The sequence below is a fragment of the Neomonachus schauinslandi genome, chromosome 3 (genome assembly GCF_002201575.2).
Source record: "Neomonachus schauinslandi chromosome 3, ASM220157v2, whole genome shotgun sequence".
Taxonomy (NCBI): Eukaryota; Metazoa; Chordata; class Mammalia; order Carnivora; family Phocidae; genus Neomonachus; species Neomonachus schauinslandi.
The window spans coordinates 140,742,357-140,770,343 of record NC_058405.1 but is presented as its reverse complement, the minus strand read 5'-3'; positions in this window follow the sequence as shown (position 1 = coordinate 140,770,343).

Below are 27,987 nucleotides of genomic sequence, written 5' to 3'. Positions count from 1 at the left end.
TATCTGACACTTCTCTGCCAGTTTAATGTTTTTTTGAAATAGAGTTCTGGTGCAAATGTTTTAACTTGGCATTTATAATGTCTGTGAATCAGATTCCAATCTACCAAATCCCTTTAAAAATATTTCTATGAATATTTTACATTTTGTCCAAGCTGAATTTTTCATTATTTCTTTAGAATACCTGGTATTTTCCAAACTTTCTTTTGTTTTATATACTATTGCCTCTACCAAGACTGGCCTCTCCTTATCTCTGGAAATTCTAAGCCAGGAGCACCTTGTGGCTCAATCCAACTCTCGATTTCAGCTCAGGTCATGAGCTCAAGGTCATGAGATCAAGCCCTGCCTCAAGTCCTATATTGGGCTTCAAGCTCCATGTTCAGCGGGGAGTCTGCTTCTCTCCCTCTCCCTCTGTCCCTGCCCCAGCACGTGTACACACTGTCTCTCTCTCTGAAATAAACAAATAAATCTTTAAAAAAAAAAAAAGAAATTCTAAGCCATTTATCAAGGATTCTTTCAAATGTTAACTACCCCAAGGACACATTTCTTGAGCTCCATGCTGAAAATGGTTTCTCCCTCTTCTCCCAATCCTAGCAACTTGAACTGTTTGTGGCATGAATCACATTTTATTCTACAGACAGTTATTTGTGTACACATGGTCACAGCTTGGGCTGGTGTACTGATAAAATATTTATAGAGGAGACAGTATTGTATTAAAGTATATGGGGGGGGGTTAAGATTGGGTTGAGTTTGGATAAAAAGGGAAATGAGGAGAGTGTTACGGAAAGAGCTAAAACATTTGAGAGGAATAAGGAGGTGAGACAACTAGAAGGGAAAATTTGTATAAGAGAGCAGTTGGAAATAAAGCTGAAAAGGTAAAACGGGGCCAGACCATTCAAACACATTTAATTACTTGTTTAATAATTTAGATTTGATATTGAATGCAATGGAAGACTTCTAAAGATTTTACATTTGGGAATGAGTGCTTGTAAGTGGTGTCCCGGGAAGGTTAATCTGGTGCCGAGGGTAGGATGGATTTGCAGATGGGAAGACTGGAGGCAAAGGAATAACCAACAGTCAAGCCAGGATGAAAATTCAATTATCCTTCTGGTTAAACTTGAATCAATTCTTAGATGTGATTGGCCAGAGTATATTACTCTATCCGAGAAATTGTCCCAAAGCAGCTACTCAACAGCAAAATATTTCAGGTCAAAAGGACAACATCCCTCTTGGCAAACTACTTTATAATCAAGTTTTCTCTAACAGCAAGGAGAATTTCCAGACTAGTACCTATTGTTAATAAAGGCCTGCACTTCCATTGTTCTCTAACTTTTCATTCTAATCCCTAGAAACACATTTCTGCATCTCCTTAATGGGGAAAGGGAGCCAACATTTGTAGAGGGATTACTAGTTTCATACTTAATCTTTACAACAAGCCTATGATTCAGATATTATTTTCCTCATTTTACAATTGTAGTAGAGGAGTCTTAAAGAGATTAGGTAACTTACCCAAGATCATATGCCTGGTATGTAGCAAGAACAAGAATTTTTTTTAAAGATTTTATTTATTTGAGAGAGAGAGCGCACAAGCAGGGAGGAAGGGCAGAGGGGGAAGAAGACTCCCCATTGAGCAGGGAGCCTAACACAGGACTCTGATCCCAGGACCCTGAGTTCACGACCTGAGCTGAAGCCAGATGCTTAACCAACTGAGCCACCCAGGTGCCCCAGGAACAAGAATTTGATTGCAGGTCTGGCTGTTAAAAGTCTCATCCCCTTTCAAGTCTATATATATCTCCTCAAAAATTTGGGCTTCTTTTTAGACACATTGGATAGTGTATTTGATAGAACTTTCATAAGTAGTTCTGGATGACACTAATTGCAGGGCAATGGGCCCATCATTAACAACTTAGCAGGAGCCCCTACTCATTACTTGTAGTAATAAGTAAATTCATTGGTTCTATGGTGGTTTGCTTTCTTATAAATACAGAAAAAGAAAAAAGGGCACTTTACTCATTTTTTAAAGATCTCTTTAAGTAATTTACCATAATAAATCTAAGTAATTTATCTGAAATTTTTAATTTTAAAGATGACATTTGGCACAGTGGGTAGCACAACATTTGATGAAGCCCCAGAGATTTCCATAATTACTAAAATTTTTTTTTTACAGTGTGACTTCCTTAGTAGCCAGCCTGCAAGATGGCCCCAGTGATCCTTACATCCTGCCATTCATGCCCTTGTAGAGTCCCTTTCACATTGCATGAAGATTGGTCTGTGTGACTAACAGAATATGGCAGGTATGTATTTCCATGACTAGGTCAAGGGGACACTGTGGCCAGAGACTGCTTCTCTCTCTCTGGGATCACTTGCACTGGAGAAAGCCAGCCACCATGTCATAAGAAGCCCACATGATAAGGAGCTGAGGTTTTCTGCTGAAAACCACGTGAGCTTGCAAGTAGATCCTTCAGCTAAGATCCTTCACACAAGCCTTCAAATGACTAATGTCCCTACTGATATTTGGACTGACCCTTGTAAGAGACACTGAGTCAATCTACCCTGGTTCAGGTAAGCCATTTCAAAATTCCTGGTCTACAAAAATTGAGAAAATTTGCCAGTTGGTCTCCTTGATGTGTTTCAGTTTCTGGAAACAGAATTGTTAAATGTTAGTCAGGAGTATTATAAGGTTTAAGAATACTGTCTAATACTTCATAGCTGTGTGTGTGTGAGCACATATGTATATGTGTGTGTGCACGACTGGCAACATAATTTGCAGGGCCTGATGTAAAATGAAAGTATGAGGCCCTTATGCAAAAATATTAAAAATTTCAAAACAGCAACTGCAGAGCATTAAACCAAGCATGAAACATGATTTTTGAACATGGAGTCCTCTGTGACTGCACAAGGTCACATGCCCATGAGCAGGCCCTCTGTGTGTGTGTGTGTGTGTGTGTGTGTGAGAGAGAGAGAGTGTGTGTGTGTTTAACAGCCATAACTAATATTTACTTACCATATATCAGGTACTACACAAGCATATTCTAGTTTAATCTTCACACAACTCTATGAGATAGGTCCTATAACTATCGCTATTTCAAATGAGGAAAATAAAGCTTAGAGGTATTGGTTAACTTGTTAAAGCTCAAACAGGTATTAAATTACAGGACTGAGATTCAGACTAAATGCAAAAATCCTTGAATCCAGACCTATAATCACTATATTAAGGTACTTTAAGAATATTGTTCTGGGGCGCCTGGGTGGCTCAGTCGTTGGGCGTCTGCCTTCGGCTCGGGTCATGATCCCAGGGTCCTGGGATCAAGTCCCGCATCGGGCTCCCTGCTCTGCGGGAAGCCTGCTTCTCCCTCTCCCACTCCCCCTGCTTGTGTTCCTGCTCTTGCTATGTCTCTCTCTGTCAAAGAAATAAATAAAATCTTTAAAAAAAAGAATATTGTTCTGGGGGCACCTGGGTGGCTCAGTCATTAGGCGTCTGCCTTCAGCTCAGGTCATGATCCCAGGGTCCTGGGATCGAGCCCCGCATCGGGCTCCCTGCTCTGCGGGAAGCCTGCTTCTCCCTCTCCCACTCTCCCTGCTTGTGTTCCCTCTCTAGCTGTGTCTCTGTCAAATAAATAAATAAAATCTTTAAAAAAAAGAAAAGAATATTGTTCTGGTTACTATTGCAGCATAAAAAAAAAATTACCCCTAAATTTAGCAGCTAAAAAAAAGAAAAAAAAAAAAAAACCTTTTATCTTGCTCATATTTTATAGGGCTCAGCTAGGTAGTTTGCACTATAGTCTCTTATGCACTTATAGTCAGATTTTGGCTGGGGCTGTAGTAATCTGAAGGCTCAACTGGGTTGCGCATCAAAGATAAATCAACTCAAGACTGTCAGTTGATGCTGGCTTTTGGCTAGGAATGGGTTGTCAACCAGAGCATCCACTCATGGACCCTCAGCTTAGTGGTCTCATAGTAACTGGACTTCTTACGTGGCAGCCCTTCTCCCCTCAATGACTATCCCAAAAGAACCAAACAAAAGCTACATGGCCTTTTCCAACTCAATCTTGGAAATGACATAGCATCATTTCTGCATTCTCTTGATTACGAGTGACTGACTAAATAGGTCCATAGTCAAGAGGAGAGGACATAAACCCCCCCATCCCAGTGGGAAAAGTATCAAAGGATTTGTGCATATGTTTAAACCCACCACAGAAATCAGTTGGATTGTTATCTGGATTCAATATACCTGTTTGAAATCTGCCTCTATTAAGTATCTGCTTAAATTTAATGAAACTTAAAATCATTGTGTATAAGTAAAGATTTTATAATTAATTGTTGTGGATAACACTTGATAGAAGAACAATTAAACTAATAATACCTGTTGATTTTATTGATCAAGGCAGTCTAAATTATAAGCATGTGTGTTTTATAATCAATTCAAACATAAAATAATGGCATAGCTTGTATTACTAAAGATATTAGTGACAGTTACTACATTTATTCATCATTTCTTTTTCTACTAAGAGCTATGTATTTGTATTTTTATATTATATCTGTACGTATTACTTATTTTTATGTTGTATTTGTATTTTTGAGGGGAAATGAGTATCTTGATGAGTTGCCATTTATGATTCCACACCCAATTTCAGTGTGCAGGGTTTTTTTTCACACACCACCAAGCAATTCTCCAACACCGGCTGGGTATCCTCCAATTCAACTTAATTCTGACACTAATTATCTGGAGATAATGTCAGACCCCACAAGTTAAAGGCTCAATCCTACAAGACGGTGTGAATCCCACTCCCCAACCGCAGATGCCACCTGGGCTTCTGACCTACGGGCTACAGACCATGGGTTCCAATGACCACCTTGTCAGGTTTGATGAATTTGCCAGAGCAGCTCACAGAAGTCAAAGCAACATTTTACTTACTAGATCACCAGTTTATTATAAAAGGATGTAAGGCAGGAAGAACCAGATGGAAGAGATGCGTAGGGCAAGATATGTGGAAGAGGCACTGAGCTCCCATGCTCTCTCCTTCTGGGCTGCTCTCCCCAAGTCTCCACGTGTTCACCAACCCAGAAGGTGTCTGACCTCTGACCTTTTGTATTTTTATGGAGGCCTCGTTATAGAGATATGATTGATTACATCACTGACTATCAGTGATTCACTCAAACTCCAACCCCTCTCTCATCCCAGGAGGTCAGGGGTGAGACTGAAAATTCTCATCCTCTAATCAGAGGGTTGGTTCTCCTGGCAATGCCCCCACCACCACCCTTAGTTACCTAGGGACTTTCCAAAAAGTTGCTTCACTAACATAACAAAAGACAATGTGATCCTCTCAATACTTTGGAAATTCCAGGGGTTTCAGGAACTGTGTGTAAAGAGCCAGACAAAGATCAAACACATATTTTTTTAATTACAAATCACAGTATCACACCATTCTTCTTTAAAACTGTGAAAAACTGGACAATTGTTCAATATGTATACATGTGTGAGAAGAAGAAGAGAGAGAGAGAAAAAAGGTAGAAAGAGAAATAGATAAGGATTGAAAATAGAAGACTTGGTCCACGGGTTGCTAAACTACCCATGCCAAACTACACAGACCAAATCCAGTCTGCCCCGGTTTTTATATGCTTTTGTATGGCCTGTGAGTGAAGAATGTTTTTCACATTTTAAAATCTGTTTGAAAAATCAAAAGAAAGATAATATTTAATGACCCATGAAAATTAAAGAAAATAAAGTTTTAATGTCTATAAATAAAGTCTCATTGGAGCCCAGCCAAGCTCATTCATTTGTGTACTTTCTACAGCTGCTTTAGTGTGACAGCAGCCAAGTCGAGGGGTTGTGGCGGAGACCCTGTGGCCTACACCACCTAAAATGTTTACCATCTGGCGCTTAACAAAAACAAACAAACAACAAAACCCAACCCTGATTCAGACAAAATGAGAATTAAGAGTAATGGAATAATAGATGACATTATTCTTCACAAAGGGCCACAATGAGCCAATTAATAATACAGATAGAAATGTTTGTGAAAATTTCAGGAACTGATTGGGCATATAGTTTTCCTTCCTGATTTTATACCTAGGATACTGGGATATCTGCCCTGCACTTCTGTGTCCCTCTGCCAACGCAAAGCTGCCAAACACAAACATACATCTTCGTAAGCATAATTCGATTTTCCATAGTTACAAATCAGAGGCTGTAACAAGCAGATTTTTCATAAATGTGTGTGCCACAGATGTGGAAGTTCAGAGAGAATAAAGTTGGGGATTTTTTTTTCCATTTCATTCTTTTAATTTATTTAGTATCATACCATAAATTATTAAAGAGACAGGTGCTCCTTGCAACATCGTTTCTATTGTTCTTTCTGCTCTCACTTGCAGAGGATCAAGGTGTTGACAGGTAGCTCAACCACAGACTACAATTTCAACCAGGGACTCAAGAAGCTGGAACATGAGAGAGTCAGATTGTATATATTTTTCTTTAGGCTAGCTATAGAAATAGATGCCAGCAACAATAACAAGAAGCAATAATGACTTCAGTCTGCATTCCCCACCTAATGGGCATATCCAATCACAAGTTAAACGACACAAGAACAGCAGCTTAGATACAGTAAATACAGAGTGCTTCATCTCTAAGCTAGACTGAATTTAACCTACCCTGAACGACATTCCAATTTTATCTCCTATAGACAATCAATCATTCAACATCTCTTTGGGGGTGGTTGTTAAATCTGTAAAAGTGGATGGGATTACCCAAGGACAGTGACAGGCTGGGGACAGAATGTGTGTCTCATGGGATCACACCTGGGCCAGAGCTCCAAGAGCAGGGACATGGACAGAGATAAGCATAAGTGCGCTCAAGCTGCAGAGCATGGAGCCAAGAGATTTCTAAAAAAACAATGCCCAGGTGGGATAACGACATCGATTGCCTCCTGATGTCAGCAGCCAAAAATGTTTAAACTAACTGTAATCAAACTTTTAACATGTAACTTCTAGTTATGAAGAAATACAGGGAAGAGAGAATAATGGATATCATGAAGGAAAAGTCCGAAAAAATCAGAGTATGATGTTTTCTATAAGAAAACTGGCCTGTCTTGGAAAAGTCTGTATTTGGGCAGGGAGGAGGGAGGAAAGATGGAGCTATCCTAGATTAAAAGGAATTTAAGAGATAAAATTTAAGAGACTTACATGTGATGTATAATTCTTGATTATATTTTGATTTTTGAAAATAGTTATTCTGGAAGAAACTGGGAAAATGTGAATATAAATAGAGTATTAAATTATATCAGGGGTTTGTTGCTAAATTTGTTTGATGAGATTATGATACTGCACATGTTCTATAGGAATACATGCTTTTTTTTTTTTTAATTTAGAAATGTATCCTACAACATTTAGGAAAGTCCTTCTAGATCTATAATTTACTTTAAACTAGTTTACCCCTTGCTATATATAAAGATGAAACAATACCCACACATAAATAGTAGTTAGATGTATGTTAATTCTACTTTTTGCAAAATTGAAAAACTTATAACAAAATGTTTTTTAAAAAAATCTCTCTGGGCAAATTGGTAGATAAGTCATTCAGCAGCCTTATAAAGTCTTGATCTAAGGGTTTATACTACAATGACAGAATCAAGCTAAGCCACAGAAAAAAGAAGGCAGAGTACTCAGGCTTGGAAAAGAAAGTTGAAGACAGGACTAGAGTGATGCCGAGAAGCTTGCACCCAACCAAGTGGTCTTCAAGGCCCCCATCCATGGCTTCAGGGTTGATCACATATCAGGCATGTTTACACAGAAAACTGAACACTTGTGGCCTCGGCAACCCCAGCCCTCTTTCCCCTATTTGCATATTTCAACTTATTCCATTGTTGGCCTTCCTGACAATTTTCTTATGGGACCTTACTGATTTTTTACATGAGTCTTTAATTAGGCATCTCCTTTGCCTTTTGTAAATGTTTAAATCTCATCAAAAAGCTCTGTGAACAGCAGCATCACTCTCTTCATTTCCATCTCTTTTTACTCCCATAGATCTTTCTCTTTCGTATTTGAAATTTTGTTTTTCACAGCACTCAAACTTCAGAGATTTTTTTTTTCCTTTCTCTATTTTCAGGCCATAAGAATATGGCTCTTATCTCTTATATGGAATCTGCCTTCCTAAAACTAAGGCAGCTGCCTCCGCCCACTGTTCCCCTTCCAGGACTGCGTGAGGACTTGAAGAACAGCAATCCTGCTACCCCAAGGTCTAGAACTTCTGGTGCACTGACCAATTCTTCCTTATGGCCCAGAATTAGCTTTAAGGCAGCAGCTTCCAAATTTGTAACTCTGATTTCTGAAAAACTAAATAATCAACAAAAGTAGTAAAGAATTTAGCTTTGGATACTATTTAGCTCAAATGATTCAGCAGAAATCTGAATACTTGAATTCCCTGAAACTATTTTGCATCTGTGATCTGGGGAAAGACTAAGATTTCCTTGCCCTCCATGTGGCCACTTGCATTTGTCCTTTTATCCTCACATGAATGCTCTACTATTCTGTCCTTGATTTTCTCAGGTATTCCTTTATAACATACTTCATCACTCCTTTATCTCCTGCCCACATTTGCCAAAGGTTTCCCAAAAAATGAGGAAGAGAGTCAGAATTAGGGAACAGAAATCTGACTTCCCGTGAGAGCTGACTCTACTATATCATGATGCTTTTAGTTCTAACCAACAAGGAAAGACAGACTGGTGAGAAAAAGACTTCTATTAGGGACTATTAGCTCCTATTAGTGAGGAAGGGGAAGCTAGACATCATTAACTATGTCCCCTAAGGGATTAGGTTTAGGAATGGCAAATTAAACTCCAGTTTCTAGTAGAGAAATCTTGGTGGAAATAAACTGATGAAAAGAACTGGGGGTGGGGGGGCAAAACTAAGACAGAAATAAACCCTAACCAAATATGTGGGTGCTATGGGTTGGTGGAACCCAAACCTAGTGAGTCGCTTTGGCTTTCTTCTGAGATTTGGTCTCAGTAGCAGTCAAACCACTGTCTAAATGGAACCACCACTATCACATTAAATGCCAGCCAAGTCCAATCAAGGGAGGATGCCCAGTCCAAAAGAGTCTCTTGACCTGGGACTGGTATTGGTCCTAACTATTTACTTACTTGTCAACTGCACCCACAATACACAGGAATCTATTTTTTAAAGCCTGCGTATTAGGACTGCTTAGATTAGATTAACCCATATGTGTAGGTTAAGGGGGATTCTCCATAGATGCCCACTTTCATTTAAAGAATATTTCATACATTTCAATTTATAGAAGAATAGGACAAGCATTTTACAGAGAGTACAGAAATATATCATAGGTGAGGCTATAGTAAAAGAGAGCATGCAGCTATTCTAAATGAGTTTAAAATACTAGGTTCCGACTAACTCTAAGTTAAGGTATTAAAGAACTTAAAAGCATGATCTCAGAGCCAGGTTAGAGATATCCCGAAAGAAAGACGATCCAGATGGTTAGAAATAGCAATGTTCAATCAGAATAAAAGGAAAGAATATAAAAACTACCGATGCGGATACTTGGCAAGATCTACATATTCAGTAACTGTTATAATACAGTTAGTTTGTGAACATTTACAAACAATGCAGTGATTGCCAAAGCAATTATATACTTTGAACCAAAAGCCAAATCATACTTAACAGTGAAATAAGACAGGAAAGATAATTTAGAAACAGTAAACCTGGAAAACCGAATACAAAATTTTCATTATTTCCAGATGATATAATTGTATAAACAGATAATTACAGGGAATCAATTGAAAACTCATGCTAATTAATAAGGCAGTTCAGTAGATTAGCTAAATAAAAGATAAATAAGAAAAATCAATAGCTTTTCTATGTTTTGTCAACCTCCATTAGAAACTTTAATGGAGGCAAATTCCTAAAGATGGCACCTATCTGGTGATGCATGCATGAATCAGCCTTGTTCAGTTTCCAAAGAAAATAGCTATGAAAATTCAGAACAAGGAGAACACTCTTAATAATGCTGCAAATGAAGACTATAGGCCAATCTATTGTGGGAATTGGGGAAAACTGGCACTAATAACGAGAACAATGAAGATCAAATGCCTGTTAGAATTTGTGGCCAAGTCACATACATATTTAACATTATTCATCAAGCAGTCAAGAATAGTACTTCACTTTTTACCTAAACAATTATAAAAATAAAGGATCAAGCATTTTTCAAAATCAAAGGTTAAAAACTAATAAAATTTAAAATACTGTAAAATTTGAAAAGAATTTGAAGAGAAATTAAAATAACAACAAAAATGTCATCCGTGTAGCAAAAGACAAATGAAAAAGAAGAAAGAGGAGGAGGAGTGAGGGGACAGGGAGGGGGACTGAATCAAAAATGGAAAATGTGTATGAGAGTAGTAGGCAAACACTCAATTAGGGCAATAAGTGAAAATGGATTAAAAACAGTCTCCAGTACTGAATCTTAAACAAAATACCACACATTGTTCATAAGAATTGCACTTAAGAAAATGTGACATTAAAAAGAGAGTTTAAAAAATTAAGTATGTAGAAAATATTTACCAAATACAAAAGTAATACAAAAATTAAACATTAAGGTAAAAGTGATGAAAATGCAAAGATAATCAGCAAGTGAAAGAAAAGTGTATAAAAATAATAAGAAAAAAGTATAACTAGCATGAACCATTAAGAGCAACAAAACAGTGCAAGAGTAACATATTTTAGTAACAGACATATTTTAGTAAATCCAAGGAGAAACTGACAGCAGCGCAATCTATGGGAGACAACACAGTGCTCTCAGTCTTTGATCAATTAGCAAAAAAAAAAAAAAAATAGATCTGAATAAGATAACTTTCGGGCCACAAATAGCATTTTAAAAGTACATGGTTAACATTTAGCAGAAGCAAGAGCTTCTTTCATTCATTCAGTAAGTATTAATTGTAACCTGTATGCCAGAAAACCTCAGTACCCTGATCCTAAGATAATGCCATCAAGTGTAAGGACATAAAGAACTCCAAGACTCCCCCAAAGCAGCAATTATTTTGGCTATACTGTCTGATCACAATATAACAAAACCAAAATTAAACACTCATTCACTCTCTCTCCCACTCTTTCTCTCTCTCTCTGTCACACACACACACACACACACATCACTTTCTAAGTACTCCTGGAAAGAACTGAAATCAAAACTGCAATTAATAGTATTTAGAAATTAATGGCAATGAAAGTATTACATATAAAAACTTATGGGGTATAAGAGAAATTTAACCCAGATGTCAATCCATGGTTTTAAATGATGTCATTATTGGATAAGAAATATTATAACTTAATAACCAAAGCATTCAATTCCAGACAGAAAGGTGAAATGGAGCATAAGTAAAATAAGTCTGGTTAGAATATAAAAAGTTAAAAGTCCATCTTCTTATCCTAACAACCAAAACAAACCAAGTCAGCCACAAAATCATAACTTGTAAGCCAATTAAAAATCTGAGGTTACAAAGAAACCTAAGTGAATTAATTCAAGAAATGAAAAAGCCCTTCATCGGAGAAAAAAGACCACAGCTGCTTATATCCCAGGCATCGTGACAAGAATGAGGACAAATGTACCACAGATGGTTTAAGGAGGAATGAACAGAACTTTTAACAAACTTTTAACCACCATATGGAATTACACACTAGAATTCAAAGGAGCCCCATCCACAAAGTGTATCTGCACCCACATGCTACCTTCTCCCAAAGTTCTTCACCTAGTACAATGATAATTCCCCAGGACTCAAAAAGCTGACAGTCAAAATATAAAGACTAGAAAGAGCATCCATAATTAAAAGCAAAACAAAACAAAAAACTGATGGCTCACCTGTAAAGCACTAAGAAATTTCTGGAATCTTGCCAGGGCTTAGACTCCAAATACCATTAAAGGGAAAGTTCTGATCCCACCTTAAGCTATTGGGCCAGTGGTGAAGAGAATAAAACAAAAGCTAAATAAATTAATTAATAACAGACCAACTCGACAACAACAGATGACCACATTAACTTAGGTGCCACTCTAGCAATATGGCAAAAGAAGTGGCGGGAATTTTTAGAAGGTAAATACTGTTAACTTCAGTGTGTCTAGTATCCTTTTATGCAGAATGCCCTCTATGCAATCAAACATTATGAGACACACAAAGCAGCATGAAAATGTGCCTGGGGCCAAAGAGAAAATAGAAAAGTATCAATAGAAGAAGACCCAAAGATAACTCAAAGGTTGGAATTATTAGATAGGGACTTCAAAATATCTGAGAAAAATGCTAACAGATCCAGGTGAAAATGTGGGCAACATGCATGAAGATATAGGGAATTTTAGAAATGAGCTGGAAGCTGTAAAAAAAGAAAAAGAAAAAAAAAAACAGAACCAAAGGAATGCTAGAAATGGAAAATATAACAGAAATGTTTAATGTAAATATCAGAGTAAACACTCTCATTTTATTTTTTTTCAAAGATTTTATTTATTTAGTTATTTGAGAGAGAGAGAAAGAGAGAGAGAGAGTGCTCTCCTACACACGCATGAGCAGAGGGAGGGGTAGAGAGGGAGGGAGAGGGAGAGAATCTCAAGTAGACTCAATGCTGAGCACAAAGCCATCCTGGGGCTCTGGATCTCAGGACAATGAGATCATGACTTGAGCCTAAACCAAGAGTAGGGCACTTAACTGACTGAGTCAACCAGGTACCCCTCTCACTTTATTCTTGATCTTAGGTGAAAAGGATTCAGTGTTTGACCATTAAGTATGAGGTTAATTGCAGGGTTGGGGGAAAAGGGGCAGGGTGGGTTTTGTTTTGTTTTGTTTGATGTCTTCAAATTGAAAAAAATTCCCTTTTTGGTTTACTGGGGGTTTATTTCATTATGAGTGAAGACTGAATTTTGTTACATGTTTTTCTGCATCAATTTAGATAATACAGTTGGCATCACAAGTGGGATTCTCCAGAATGGCCCTGTCACTAAAGCATCATGAAAGCATTAATTGGGAAAAGGATAGAGGTCAAGGAATGGTGAGTCTTTAATGCCTAGATAGCTACTAAGTACCCTGTGGTAGGAGATGGCAGTTACTTTGCCATTTGTTACTGGAGGTAAAAGTTACCAGTGGAATTTAGAAATATAGATCCAATTCCCAAAGAGTTGGCTCACTGGATACATAAAAAAAGGCAAAATCATGACAAACAAGCTAAAAATACAATCCTTTGGTTATTTTTATCTGTTATAGCTAAAATCATAGTAAAGAAAGTGTTGGGGGTAGATTCTGGTGCTGTATTAAGCTCAGACTTTGACCTTTCCAAGATACAGCCTTTAGCCTTAGCGGTGCTACCAGAGGGAAAAATTATGCTGGAAAAACAAATAGCACTTCTATAACCTCTGGTCACCAAAAAGGTAGTCAGGGTTGTGAGGGGACAAAAAGCTACTGAAACCAGGGAGTATAAGGTGAAGGAGTTGTCTCATTTAATGAATTGATGTCATCAGCTTCCTGAAGAATCTTCACTAACTGGATTATGAAAGTGACTAACTTAGGAGCACTTGTTTTGGTTTTGTGCAATGCAGAATGGAAGAGGATATTTGGGGCGATGCAAAACCCATAGCTCACTATTGAACAATTACAACATTCACAGATGACTTGCACAGTTTCCCCAGGGAGGAAAAATTTCCACACACAGTGGGCAAGCAGACAACATCAGGCTACCATCGGCAATTCTGGGAGGCTATCATTGGGTCCTAACAGGACCGGATAGTCATTCTGGACAGAGATTTGCATACTTGGTGGTAGATGCAAATGCTCAAAACACTACAAAAGGACTGGAACAAAATTTATTGCACGAATCTGGAACACCAAATTATATTCCTTGAGAGCAAGGAACACAGTTTACAGCCAATAGTATGAGGTCAATTTAATGAACTCTTATATAACTATGATAAGGGAATTATATTCTATTTTATTAACTGGAACACCTGCTTCCTTTTTATATAATCCTTTATTTATCTGTTCTCTACATTCATCTTTAAGTCCTCATAAATTGCATCTTCTTCATAAACTATGTGGTGTCTACAAAAGTAGCACACAGCAAATGCACAAAAATCTGTAAAGATAATGAACATGATAATGTTGATGACAATGATAATACAGATAAAAAATATACACTGCTAATTAAAAACGTAATTTCCATGTCATTATAAAAGAGTATCTAGGAAAGAAAAAAATGAAAGTTAACAGCGAAAATATAAGGATTTTTAAAATCAAGATTCAAAAGGAAAGTGGGAGAGAAAGCAAAGAAAGAAGTCACTTAACAAAAATCGCTCAGTAAAACATATAATAGGAAACAGGAAATGCTAAAGGCGCTGATACAATGACAATTACATCCACGTCTCCCATTAAGTTTCTATTTGTTGCCTCAGGGAGTCTCAACTCACATTCCTGGGAGACCTCATTCTTGAAACTTGGTTTACTTAATGCCTTGTTCTTTTTTTGTTTTTATTTTCTTTTAGAATTATTAAATTCTCCAACAATGGTATTAAAACAAAATGTCTAACATAGAAAAGAATTGCTCATAGTAAGAATTTGATTACTTTGTGAATGGATTACTTCATTATTTTGATTTTGATTGAGTATGGGGTAAGATATATGGGCCTTGCCATTTTACAGAAATTTATTAAAGAAGTTATTTATTCCTTTATATTCAGCAAATGCCCCACTTTGTAAATCTTTCCCATAATCCTTAATACCATGGTTGTGATCGAAGAAGTATCAGAAACTACAGGCCACCCCCCAGGGGAACAGCATCCAGGGATATAGCCATCTATGTTAACACTGGAAAGGATTTAAGAGTTGATCTAGTTGAACTTTTTCATTTTGATACAGGAGAAGCTTTAAGTCCATTGAGACTCACTCAGAATCACACAGGTGGTTAGCTCAGATCCAGAGTGAAGCTACAATCTTCTCACCACATTTTGCTACTTCCCACTATTCCTGCATTTCTAAATCTATCATATCCTATACCAAACTAGAAATCAATTTGTATTAGTCTGGGTTCTCCAAAGAAACAGAATCAACAGGATGTGTACATATATAGAAAGAGATTTATTATAAGCAACCAGCTCACATGATTATGGAGGTTGGCCAGTCCAAAAACTGCAGTGTGGGCTGGTAGCTTGGAGACCGAGGAGAACTAATGGTGCAGATGAAGTCCAGAGTTAAAGAAAATTCACACAAGGATCCTAAAGACATACTTACCTTAAAAAGTAAGGCAGGAAACTTTTGTTCAAGCCTCAAAGTGTGTGGACGAGAATGAACTTAGAGATACCAAAGTCCAACCACTGCAATTCTGATGAGGATTTGATAATTAAGATAACAATGAAATTATTCAATCACAAGAATTATTATTATCTGTCATTCTTATCTTCTGGTTCATTTGGCTTTCTAATCTGTACTCACAAGCACTAAGTTCACTTTGAATACAATTCAAGGATATTGCTTTATTGCAAAGTGACTTGAATATGAAACTAGTCTTTTTAGGGGCACCATCTGTTGTTCATGACACTTTCAATGAAGGAGAATTCAGTTGCTAAATATTCCACAGAAACATATGAAGAGAATTCAAAGGGTTTAAGTTTCTAAGAAAATACAATGTCCCCTAAGCATGAAATGAAACCCTTTCTTCAAAGTGTTTGCAATAACAAAAAAGTGTTTAATCATACTTGATATACATAAATCTTTTCTGGAAAAACAAAATAACACATGAACTAAATCAAGTTACTGTAAAGCAACTGGAATGATGAAAATCAGTGATATTCTTATTTACAATCATGTAAGGACAGAAACAAATGGAGGTAAAGCAATTTGCCCCAAATCAAATGATTCTCAAAAGGCTAACTCATGTTAGCACTCCCCTTACTCAAGTCACTATGAATCAGTTGTACAAGGAGAGAGTTGAGCTTTGGAGAGCAAGTGGTCTATCAGTGTTTCTCTCAAGGGGTTAATCAGACTTCTTGGTTTCAGCAACTCATTTTTTTTAAATGACTTGCATACGCTAGAATGTCCCAAAGGAATAATTGATGAATACTAATTACGATTCCAAATCCCTTGCAAATAAGTAGTTACCAGATAAATGTTTAGACATGAGTACCTATTAGTAATGTTTTGAGTTCCTTAGATGAAAGGTTTTCAAAAACAGCTCAGTTGGACTATTACAAAAGAATAGAAGCTGCCATCTTTTGTGAACCACTCTAATCTATAATAATCTACCCTGTCAATAAACCAGTTAAACTGTGGCTTTGTTGGAGAGCTGGGGTCAGAAAGTATTATCGTAGATTGTCATTTTGCTCTCTACATGGTGCACTACACATCATTTTAAAATGATATGCTGTGTTCAATATTTTATATGACTGAAGGATAACTCTAGACTTGAATTTATTGCCACACATACTTGCAGCTAAATCATATAATATTACTTCACTATACTATTTTCAAGATATCACCTAGCATAACTGATGATAAACTATTCTATATATAAATCCATTTTGTCTCATTTTTCATTTGTTGCTTTATTGCTTTATAGTTATCTAAAATATTTTACACCTGGAAAATTCTTTGACAACTTTACATAAAATCTAATTATGTTACAGTTGGATAACTAAAAAAGAAAACTTGCTGCCTTTATGAAAAGTATTTTAAGGTTTTGTTTTGTTTTGACCTTGGAGTTGCTATGATTTTGGAAAAAAAGCTCTTTGTTTTGAGACAAAAATCAATGCTGTCTTATTGCAAACACTTGCTTTCAATATGGCTGAGAAAAAAATCAGGACAGAAATCGTTTGTTATATTTATCTCTGAATTACTAGTATCTTGTACAAATATCAATTCATTCTGAATTTCACTTAAATTTTTATTTAATTGTCCTCAACTTTCCTCACAGTGACTATTTCAACACTTGCACTTCAAAAATAATCTTATATTCCAAAATTTAAACTGGCAACTTCTCTCAACAAAAATCAGTGAGGTGCTTTCCAAGACATTGCATCATTCAGTATATAGAAAACTAAATAAGCCAAGAGTTTTCTTATTTAAAAGAAAGAAGAAAGTTATCTAATATGAGCAAAGATCACATAATGATTGCAGAAAGCACTTATCTATTTGATATAAAAATATTGACTGACAAAAATCTGAAGACAGATTTCACAAAAGATTTTTTTTTTTTGCTTTTCTGAAAATGTTCTGACAGTCCAGCAATGTAATATTTAAGTATAGAGACTGCTGTTCTATTTATTTTCTCACAATTTTAATAGAACCTCTTAAAGTGATATGGAACCCACCAACTAATTATTATAGCTTCTAATCTTACACCCAAGGTCATTCAGGCATAGTGATTGTTGTGTTAAAATAGAAACTAGTCAAGGTAATTCTGCATAATTATTTTGTGCAGCATATGCCCAATCGATAAAGCATTATATTTTGGCATTTAGGATCACATGCCAGTATATTTTGATTAATAAAATGTTGTAAGGTTCTGCAGGAATAATGTGCATAGATCAAATACATGATTGTCTAATGGGCATTTACCTAAGAATAACCTCTAAAAGCACTGTAATATTATATTTCAAGTAGACATAAATCAAGAAGAAAGATGATTCAGGGAGCAGAGGAGCCAGGTATTTGTGTCTCTCTCAGTCAAGGGAAGATAAAGTTCATGTAACTTAAGGTAGATTAATTGGTGTCTAGTTCTTATCCCCCTTCCCACCTCCATAAAATAAAAATGATGGCATCCGCCAAGCATCACAGAAATGCCAGATATGAGAAGATTATCTTGTTCACCTACACTCTTAAGACTGTCAAAATACTCCATTACATAACATTGTGTTACGATAACTTTATTTCCAACGTCAATTTTATTTTTTTAACAGTTATTCTGTAAGGAAAGAAGTTTCTAGTAAGTTGATTGAAATGACATCTCTGTAAACTTACAGAAGACTACAGTGGGGAAGTGACCTTAAGAATGCAGAAGGATCATATTTTACACCTTAAATTTACACAATGTTATTTGTTAATTATATCTCAATAAAGTTGGAAGGTGGAGAAAGAAAGAAGAGGGGAAAAAAAAGAAAAGCAAATATACCTCCAGGCCTACTTTGTTTATATAATTTTAATGGTTTGCACGTCAAGAGTAATGAGAGGGGAATTCTGTTAAAGAATGGAACATGGGTGGATTAGCAGAAAGAGGAATTAAAGCTTTCTAGAAATTTAACATGTTAAATGATGGCAACAGTGAAATTAATGATTTTAGAGGGGAGGAGGTGGGGGGATGGGTTAGCCCGGTGATGGGTATTAAGGAGGGCACGTATTGCATGGAACACTGGGTGTTATACGCAAACAATGAATCATGGAACACTACATCAAAAACTAACGATGTACCGTATGGTGACTAACATAATAAAATAAAATAAAATAAAATTTTTAAAAAATGAAATCTAGCACTTAAATAAAATATAAAGAAACATTCAATCTTCAGGAAAAAGGGTAACATCTTTGCAATTGCAAAATCTATAACCAAGGTTTTCAAGAGTTTTTGTTCTCATGAATAGGTTTATAGACCTCTTTTACAGCCATTGCTAACTTCCAATACAATAAGTAAATCATCCACCAAATTACCACTGGTCCTTCATGAATTTATCCATGTGTTTAGCTAATAGCTCCTACTATATGTCTGGCTCTGAGTTAAACTCAGATTAGGAATATTATGAAACTCTTAATATAATTTATTATTTGAAAATTTCAAAGAAGAAAAAAAATCTATGCTCTCTCAGAGGATCCTGAAAAATCAACACCTATTTTGAGCTTAACTATAAATCATTTAACTTAATTTTTAAAATAAGGTGTACATATTAGAAAGGAGGAAACAAATCTATCCTGGTTTGCAGATGACATGATTTGAAATTCCAACTACTTGGGGCACACATTCACCCTCTGGACAAATCACTATGCCTTAGGGTAGAGAACTATCAATGGTCCAGCTTGAGCACAGGTCTGACTCCAGAGGGTACTTATTTAGAAGCTCTACTAGAAATCTATATACTAGATAACATTGGTTCTCCTAATGAAGAAAAGGGTTATTAGCAGAAGATGGGGGTAAATAAATGCTAGACATTAAAAAAGTAAATAAAAAGGAGGTATATTATTGGTTTACTATGAGGCTTTAAACAAGACTACAAATGTAAATACTTAGCATAGTGCCTGGTACATAATAAGTGCTCATTAAATGATAGTTATTAAAGTGGGGACTATCTCTCCCTCCCCAGATGCTCCTGCTTTTGCCTGTGAAGAATGACTGTTTTTGGTTCAGAAATATTGAGAAGGTAGTTTCCTATCTCAATCTCCATCTCTCTCTCTCTCTCTCTCTCATTAGATAGCAAGAGTGACTTATCTGAGTGATTGCTAAGTTTTAGAAAAACACTAGGCAAGATTGACTCTCCTCCCAGGATGCCCGTCTTGAAATAGCCTGTCTCCAGGCAGGGAAGTCTATTCTTGCCCTTGCCACTTTGCAGGAAGTACAGAAAGATCAAAGCTCTACTACAAGTCAAACTAGAAGCCTGCTTCTTCCTTTGGATATAAAGCATGTTGATTCCCCACACATGTAGCTAGATGTCTACTTTAAGTCTCTTCTTAAATGTCAATGCCAAATACTAGCTATGAAGGCAAGTCTCAGAAAATTTGATTGTGGTGGCAGGTCTAAAGTCCAGTTTTATCAGAAAACAAAATACAAAACAGACAAAAAAAAACCTAGTATCATGCTTCTGTAGATATATATATATATATATAGAATATATATGTAACCTTTACTGCATCTAAACTCAGAGGGAGAAAGGTACGATTAATCATCATGTATTTGATTGACAGACATCTTCAAGATCACCAGCAGTAGCTGCTATTATTGTTATTGATATATGGCACAGTGTTAAATAAGGAGGAGATTTACAGTGGCTGCTCAGTGTAATTTTAGGTTTAGTCACAGTCTTCAGATCACCCACAACGCTTTACTAAAAGTTATCTGATAGAAAGAACATATACACAACAGAGTGTAGCCAAGGGGACAGCACTAAGACCTATTAAATAGCTGAGATTTCATAGACGATAGTGTACTAACTTTACATTTTTGTGATACAAGGGAGTTTATTAACCAAAAAATATCTATATAAACAAATAAGCCAGGCTTAGAATCTTGAAGTCTCCCCCCCTCAAAAAAAGGTTAGGCATAACTTGTGTAGAGGAATGATATCAAAGTATCTTAATATGGGGTTAAATAAATACCAGAATTAATTGAACCCCCTGGAACATATAGGCATATACTGTTTCAGAGAAGAAAGCCAAGCAGAAAGGACTAAAATCAGAGTGAGGGTTAGAAGGGAATAAAATCATGGGAGAAAGAGACTTCACCTTCAAGGAAAAAGCAATGTTTTGAAAAGACAAGATTTTAAGTATATGAGAAAGGGTTTGAGGCTGTAAGGAAAGACATTATTTTGAAATAATTAGAATATTCAAAGAAGGTACAAATAGGTAAGTTTTCTACATTGTCAGTAAACAGACCAAATGACCACTGAGGTCTCTCCCAGCTCCACGAAATTCTTTAAAACAAAGTCTCTCGGTTAACTCTTTAATGAAATGAAAGTGATTTAAGTTAGTGCTTTTAGCCACTGTTTTAACACTCTTAGCTTAAATTACAATTCTCTCTTATTTCATTAAGTACTATAGAATTTCAAAGAATTTATATATTTAAAAATTAAACTGTGAAATAAAGGTTGCCTTTTCTAGAAAAAATGTTTCAGACAGTAGCAAGAAATCTGAACCTGCAAGAAAAATAAACAGAACAAGTCTTCACTACCACCAAGACAAAAAGTACCTTATTTTTACTCCTTCATTAAGACTACCGAAAATCTACAATTTCTAAAATCTGAAAATCTAAAAATCATTAAGAGAATGCTACTCACTGACTATGGAACTCTATAGCCAAATAATTTAGAATACTTTTTAATATGCCAATCCAATGACACCAAAATGATATTTATACAGACAAAAAAAAGTTTGAATTTTCACAGGTAGTATGACTAATCTTAAATATTGTATAAATAACAGATACAAGAGTAATCATTTACAAAGAGTCAGAAGTACACACAAAATTCTTTTGATGAGATGCCAGGAATACATGAAAAATGCAAGTTCTTTCTTCTGATGTCATGGATGAATGCCAAGTAATTCCATAACTTTCATTTTCACATATGTATAATAGAGAGAGGAAAAAATGCTTAGATTTTTCTTTGCTTTGTGGAACAAAAAGGACTGCCTAAGAATTTGAACTAGGATATGTTAATGAAATATTGTAATTCTAGATCTTATTTCAAGAAGTTTACAAAATTTCAAGTTTGATTGGGAGGAATGTTCAAGGGAGTAAGGGAGATACCAATGACATACAAAAGTCAAGGAAAGAGATAATAATCCCCAAGGTAGAGATGGCAAGGAATTATAAGAAGAGTAGTTTTAGGTTATTTTCTGTTCTCTGCTATGCTGTAGACTGCCACAATGACTTCAAATGTTCAATTAAAGTGTACTTCATGCACATGAGGCATTGGGCAATACGGGAGGCCCACAGTCACTCGCTGGCTAAGTCAGGCAGAAAAACAGTAGCTTCAAGAGGGATATAATAAGCAGGGATTGAGAATTCAACATGAAATCCCACAAAGAAGTGGCTAGGAGAAAAAAGACCCCCTCACCTCTGCTACATCTGAACTTTCAATCTGCCACACAATGGCCAAACTTTCAAGTTCCTGGCTTGCTTGCATACAAATATAAAGCTGGGCTGCCCACTATTTTCAGATAGACATTTAATTTTTTCATGAACCATTCATTTTGTTCTTGGTTACTTAAAGTTTTCAGTCACTGCTATTCTTGCATTTCAATTATAAATTAGTGTTAGTCTACATCAGTTATATTTGCCCAGGGCTATCAGTTAACCCTATAATGTTAACTGTACTTATGGACTATAATTTCCAATAACTAGATTTTAGAGTTTAGAATTTATAGGTATTGCAGCTCAAATACAGAATTATCCATTTTCCTGGCTTGAAAGCAGATATAAACCTAATATCTCAATAAAAATATGCTTACACATTGAAACAGCAATGTTTTCCTTACCAAAAGTAGAAGCAGATAGAGTAGGTGGGTCCCAGGCTTACTTGCCCAGCCCAGGAAGAACTTTGCAGAAAACTTGAAGAATTTGAGATACCTTCAAATTTGCACTCTCAAGTGAGAATAAAGCTATCATTTTCTAGCATGCCTAAGTTTGAACCATCATATTCTAACTGGGTCCTTCACAATGCCAGGCAAATTTTATATATGACACAGGTTGGAAAAAGAGCAGAATTATAGCTGTCACTCTATTGGATGAAATAGATCTACTACTGCCTAAACTCTTCTCTCCATATCATAAATGCATATCAGATCCAATTTAAGATTATCTTTCATGAGCCAATTGGAATAACAAGAGAAAGCAATAGGAACCATTTACACTGTACAACTGATTATCTTCATACATCACTCATGCAAAATTACATTGCCCTTAGAGATAAATTGTTGAGAACTAAAGGCAGTGATCTCTAACCTCAAAATTTCCTTTGTCCCTCAAACTACCTTCACATAGTTTCTTGGTAACCAAAGGCACAAGACGGAAAAAAGGGAAAATTTTACCTAATTTCTCAAATCCATGCATTTAACATTAAATAACAGAGAATATATAATCCTGGTCTTATATTTCCCACAATGATCAACCAGACAGTGATACAGTGGAAAAGGAGGTAAAATATATCTTCTTAATTTGTATTGTTTTCAGGTTAACGTGTAGAGCATATGGCTACCATGGTAATAAGCTTAAACAGTCACAAGAGGTAGCGAAGAGTTGCAGATAATTCATGTCCCTAAACTACAGATGCAGAATTTTAAAGGTTTCTATTTATAGACCATAAGGATTACACTGGAGTATGTGTTTATGTGAGTACAAATTCAGAAAGTACAATTATGAAAAATTAATGAAAGGAAAGTAAGTTTAAACATGATGTTATCTTTCCTCACAGGGCAAAACAGAAGTACCCAATTATTACTATTATTCCCCTAGAGAAAGAAGTTTAAGTAGAATGAGCCAGTGTTGGTAACCTCACACCGCACAGGCAGTCAACCTCTCAAAGACCAGCCCCTGGGCTCTCATAAAGGCAGAACAAGGTGATTCACATCTGTCAAACAGATTGTATTGTCTTACTGCAGAAGGTTATTTCCTCTGGGAAAAAAGAATGGATGTGAAGCTCTTGGTTTTCATAAGAAAATTTAGGTTCTGACTTATCAATAAAGGGAGTTATAAAACATGGGGTTACCCTGAGCATAAGGGTATGCTTTCAAGCCTTTTCAACAGAGAAGTATAATTTCTTATGGCTTCTTGTTTATTACCTAATTAAATACAGGTCAAGGGTTTCATTCTGAAAATTCTAACTTTCAAGGTCCAGGTTATCATGTGTTATGGGATAACAGTTATGCATCTGCTTCAACAACTTTCTAGCCCTACACGTCTGCTATTCTTGACTGCACCAGCTGATGAGTTGCCTGGTTGATGTGCTGTTATCTAACACACACAGGATTTGCTAAACCCACCTAAATAGCCTCCCATCCTGGCCCCACAGGGACTTGTTCCAACTTCAGCCATTGACATGTCACTTTTATTTTCTGATTAATGATTCAGTGACTAGAGCTAATTTTTTTAAGCAATTAATGAAGTTTTGACTGTTTAACCTTCTTTCCTAACCAATGGCAAAACAAGAGTAGTGAACACATGAAATACTGAAGGCTTTCTCTGTTTGTCTGCACCCTGTGTTTGCAGGGTAGGATTTTTAAATATCCAGTATAGTTAATCAGAAAATGAAAAATTATTGTTTCTGGCGGTGAGAAATTTATGAAAGACTAAATCATATTAAAAAAGCAAACATTTTTTTTTTCCTAAAATTGCCAGTCGGTCACAAATTCATTGAATTGTGTTAGATTCTGACTCTAATGACTTCCTTGGATAGTTCCTGAATGCTCATAGCAATGTGGCTAATATTAAACTTTCACCATCCTAAGATTGCTAAAGATAGATGGGAAGATTTTATCAGTTGTTTGGTTTTATGGTGGATAAGTTTTTTTTTTATTACTTCCAATCATTTCACAGAACTTCAATCCTATTTTAAAGGAAAAGAAATAGTTAACTGTGCTTTAGAAATTAGGATTAAGCTGCCAGTAACCTTGATGTCAGAGAGTGAAACAAGCAATAAAATAATGAAATGCAAAAAGACAGTCTTATGTTGGACAAGGTAAGTCCTAGTCCTCTCCTCTAGAATCCATTAAAAGAGCATTTTGTTTATGAATTTGTTTGCTCTCTTATGTAAAAATAAGAATCAGTCTCTTTCACTCTAAATCCAACTTAGAAATTGCATGATTTTGATCTCTTGCTATTGTCCTTAAATTAATTAGTTAAGAAGAGTTTTCTTGAGGTATTACTACTACTACAAACTATTCAAGACATGAAACTGGCCCTGCTTAAATTCCTGTTGTTTTGATTCAAAAGAAATTCTAGAAAAAATTATCTTATACCTGATAGCTGTCAGTTATGAACACTCATTTTAACTTCTCTGTATCTTCATTAAAAATATCCTAATAAATCTGGATCCAATTCACTTTTTGTCATCCAGAAATGTTATTTTCCAGATTTTTCTAATGAAGGTTGTTTCCTTTTATTTTGGCCATGGTCACATAGTGGTTAGTACTCTGCATCGTGTGTTTCCTTTTATTTTTATTGGCAAGAATTGTTTTGATATTCCCATCTTATTTTTCAAAATCCATTTACTTTCTGTACATAGATGGCTTGCTTCAGGTCTAAACAACATTTTTTTATTGTTTACTCAATTTGAGATATATCTTCCTAACAAATTTTAAGTGTACAATATATTATTGTTGACTACAGATACAATGTTGAACAGCAGATCTCTAGAGCTTATTTGTCTTGCTTAACTGACTTTGTACCTGCTGCTTAGGAACTCCCTATACAATAATTATCGATGCCAAGCCTCTGCAAGAATTTTAACTAAAATCATGTTGAGCAAACCTAAATCCCCATATTTTCTTATCACATTCTTAAGATTATTCATCTTAAATACATTTTTATTAAATGCTTACTTAATATCCAAATTTTAACCACAGTTTCAGAATTTAATATGGCTATCATTTATGAATGGCTTTACTTTTGCAGTACTTTACTTTATTAGTATAAGGTAACTCACTATTTCAGGTGACTAATACTCACTTTTATTTTTTATTCTTTTATTTTTTTTCTTTGTAGTCTTGATTTGGTAACATTTTCAAAGAAATTAAGAGAAAGTTACAACCATCTTGGGAGTCATTAACTACTTTTCCCAAATAGGACTCCCTGACATCTAGGTCCCCCCCACTACAGGTGAAGGACAGGACTGAGTTTGTTCTCTCTTTGAGAAGAATGTTCTTCATGAAGCTCCCTACATTTGACTGGTAGTAGAGAGTGTTCCTGGACTTAATATGGAAACCTTAAGAAACAGAAATATGACCTGATCTTGGACATAGTCTAATAAAAGATATTACCTAATATCTTTTGTTTTAATTGATTAAAAAAAAACACTTATTAACATACGTATGTACCAGCAACATGAGAGATCCTTATGGCAATGTTCTGTATTCTGACTGCATCAATGTCAAAATCTTGGATGTGATATTGTGCTACAGTCTTACAAGATGATACTACTGGGGGAAACGAGGTAAAGAGCACTATCTCTCCATATTATTTTTTTACAACTGTATATGAATCTACAAGTATCTCAAAATAAAACCCTTCATGCATCTAAAGTGCTCACCTAATCCCCTCTGCCCTTCTCTGGAAGTTGGCAGACATGAAGAAAATCTATCTCCGTGTTGTCCCAAATCCAGTATTTTCCAGCATAAAGTTCTGTTCTCAATTTTCTCTTGTATTTTGGCTCAGGAGTACTGAATTCTAGGCTCAGCTTTGCCAATAAATGAAAGATCTAAGCCATATCACTTCTTTGTTTTCTCAGTTTTCTCATATAAAATGATGAATTGAGCTAGATAACTTGAAAGGGTTTTTTCCTATCCCTAAAAACTCTATGATTCCAGGTACACTGAACTAGTGCTAAGTGTTTTTCAATCAAATTATAGTAACTCTGACACATTATCAAAGGTGAGTCCTTAAGTAGGATATCTTACAACAAAGCCAATACCAAGGGCTCCTGGGGCTTTCATCTATTGATCAGCAATTGAAAGCTTTGGAGTAGAAAGAAAGAGCACTTCAGGAATCCTTGAACAACTCAGTCTCCCCTGGTCCACGGCAAGTAGTTTTTCCCATCCTCCTCTCATTATGTAACAACCTAGGAGACCTTTACCTCAACATTTTGATACTTATCCAAGTATCCTGTGATGACTAAGCATCTTTACCTTGCCCTCTTTACCTTGCCCCTCCAAACAGCAGAACTGTTTGAACTAGTTCTTAATCTTGATACATTATAAAACACAAATTCAAACTCAGTTGGGAAAATGCATTCATGCAGTTACTTTAATGTTTTACTCTCAGTTTCTGCTGAAGATTATATAAACCAAGAAAGACCACAAAAAAAACCATTACTAAATATTGTTTTAAAAGAACTTTTGAAGAGATTGTTTTCATATTGCTCAGAATCCTCTGCAAAAGGATTCATGCAGATTCAGCATGGATAGGGATATATCCTTTCAGAATTTAGAACCAGGAAAAAGCTTATTTCTTGTATAGAACTTATGCATTTATTTTTGTCATACAGTTAGAATTTACATCCCATAATGTTTTCTTCATGATCAGTGCTGCCTAAAAGCTCAAATCTTAAAGCTCAAACTTAGTACTCTTAAGACTAGTGGTATTAAACAGTTCTTGGTACACATTCAAAATATCTCAAAAGTCATATTAAGAATAAAGATTTCTGGGTTCAAACCAAGAGATTCTGAGTAAGCAGGTCTGGGATAGGGCCTCAAATCTGCCCTCCTGATGAATACCTAAGATAACTATAATGCAAGTAGCCCATAGACCTCAATTTCAGAAGTACTAGCTATATAGTTTTAAATTGTCTCCACTGTTTTTGACATTTCAAATGTATCTATTTTATTAGGAGTAGCTTTTTATATAATTATTTTTATTATAGATCATCTTGATTATTTTCTAGATCAAGCAGAAAAATAATTTGTACATCTCTGCATCAATATAAATATATAACAGGTATTAATTTGCAACCAATGGGGAATACCTGGGTAAACATTATTTGTTTCCTAAGCAAGGCAGGACTGCTTAAACAAAATTATAAAGACTGAAAAAAGGGAAGGGGATGAATTTCATGGCAACTGAATGAAGGATTTCTATTCAATGAGGAATACCACCAAGTTAATAAACAATTGACAGAATGGGAGAATGTATTTGTAATTTCTGAAAGCATCAAAGACTTACACCAGAATATGCTATATACATAAACATACACTAGATTCTACCTAGAACTTATGTAAATCAATAGGAAAAAAAAAAATAACAGCCCCGGCAGAAAAATGGGCAAAGAATAGGAATAAGCAACATATTTTTTAAAATATCAAAATGCAGCAAGCATTTAATGAGATGCTCATGTTCACTGGCTACCAGAGAAATGCAAATTAAAACAAAAATGAGATCTCAACTTACATTTAATAAACAGGTAAACATTAGGAAGCTAGACACTGCCAATGACTGGACATAAGAATGACATAAGACGTAAGAATGCAGCTATTCTGAGAGAAACCTGGTTGTCAAAGAAGTCTGACAGCCCTTCTCTTGCCACAAGATTTTCCAGGTAGTAATTATACATCCATC